Here is a 1,880-nt window from a genome sequence, read left to right as displayed (position 1 = left end):
GGGGGGGCACGCACCCGCGGTGTGGTGTGTGCCGCTGCAGGACGTGCAGGGCCCCGTGCGGGACGGGACGCAGCCCCGGCCGCTCCGCCGCCCGTATCTATCCGCTATCTATCCCCCCGGCCGGCCCGGGGCTGCTGAAGCATCGGCTGAAGCCTCGGCTGAAGTGCTCTCCTGATCGGATAAGCCTCCTCCTCTCCAGCGGCCACCGCGGCTCGAGCCTTTTGCTCCATGCCCTACTCGCAACACGCTCCAGAGTTCCAGGAACCTGGAGAAGGGGGCGTGGCGCTGGGTGGAGGGGCGGGGCGGGGCAGGCTATCCGATCCCGCTCCACGACACGATCTGCGCGCGCGCGCGGCCTGCCCATGGGCCTGCCCAGCCCCCTGGAGTACAAGCTCGCTGGGACGTACAAGACTGTGCGCGGCGGCGCGGCGGCGCGGCGACCCTCTGAATACGCCGGCAATGTGCTGAAATTCCGAGCCAAGCGGGAATGTGGTGGAAGTTTTTGAGGAAACGCGCGACCCGCCGTGGTGTGTGTGTGTGTGTGTGTGTGTGTGTGTGTTTGTGTGTGTTTGTGTATGAGCATGGGAGGGGAGAGGGCAGTAGTGTGAGTGAGGGCGCAGAGTGTGTCGGGCAGCGCAGTGTGACCGACCGGAAGCGATGCCAAGACGAGAAGACGACGCGACGCGTAGCACGTATGTGAAGACCACGAAGCGTAAGGCGCCTGGCTCATGGCCTCTCTACCCACCGTCTCTCTAGAGCTCAGTCCGGGTGTCACACGCACCAGTGCCGTAAATGAGTGTCGGTGCCTCTTATCAGAGTGTCCATCCACCCAGCTGGGCCCCCGAGCACTTTGGACTGCTGGTGTGGCGTGCTGGTGCTGGTGCCCGCACTCCCGCCGACCATAGCCGCGGCGAACCCGAGTTTAGCTCCAATGCTGCCGTGTTTGGTTTTCCAGCGCCGCAAAAGACGGGCTGAGTCATCGCACTGCTCTGCGAAACGAATGAAAACACGCCTCGCCTCTGCAGAACCGAGGGCTGCGGCCGCGGCGAGGCAAAGTGTGTGCCGCACTGCTGTGGCCCGCGGGCCGGCCGGGCGGGGGAGGGGGAGGAGGGGGCTGGGAGTATTGCCCCCGCAGACCCGACGCACGACGCCGCCGTCGCGCTCCTCCTGGCCCCGGCCCCCGGCCCTCCTCTACCTCCTCTATGCCGGCAGGACGCATACACTTGAAATTATTGGCGACGGTTTGTTTGTCACCGCATTTCGACGGAAACCATTTGAGCGGGCGTGCGTCGTCGTCGTGCGTGCGCCGGCCACTCCGCACGGACACTTCGCAGCCGCTCGCTAACAGCCTCGGTGCCGCGGCGGAGAGTGGACGACTTGCGGTCGCCGGGCGCGGATCGGGCGGCTGCAGGCTGAAGCGAGCTGAAGCCATTCTGCTCCGAACGACCGACGACCCCGAGAACCCGGCCCGGCCCGGGCCGCCGCGGCCCGCAGATCACCCCTGTAATCACCCACAATTAAGTGGGCGTCGCCCCCCGCCTGCTTGCTCCTGCCGTGAACTCCCCCACCCCCTCATCCCCACCTGCCTCGCCCACGCCGCAACCACCGACCCTTCCACTTCCGCATCGCGTCCAGGTGTGTCGCCGCCGCCCCGGAGCAGGTGTGGCCCCCGCCGCGGGGCACCACGCGGCATCACCACGGGGCTGTTGGTGCACGCTGCGAGCAGCACGCTCTTGCTGCTGCTGCCGTTCTCCGAGAACCATCTTTTCGATTTCTGGAAGCGCAGCTTCGGCAGCCCGGGCCGAGTCAGTGGACCTGTCGCCGCCGTCCGGTTTCCGCATCTCCTTCCCTTCAGCCCCCCCCCCTTTCCCCCTTTACTT

Source organism: Frankliniella occidentalis, unplaced genomic scaffold (genome assembly GCF_000697945.3).
Source record: "Frankliniella occidentalis isolate FOCC.00 unplaced genomic scaffold, Focc_3.1 Scaffold6, whole genome shotgun sequence".
Classification (NCBI taxonomy): Eukaryota; Metazoa; Arthropoda; class Insecta; order Thysanoptera; family Thripidae; genus Frankliniella; species Frankliniella occidentalis.
The sequence above is the reverse complement of the archived record's forward strand: the minus strand, read 5'-3'. Positions refer to the sequence as shown.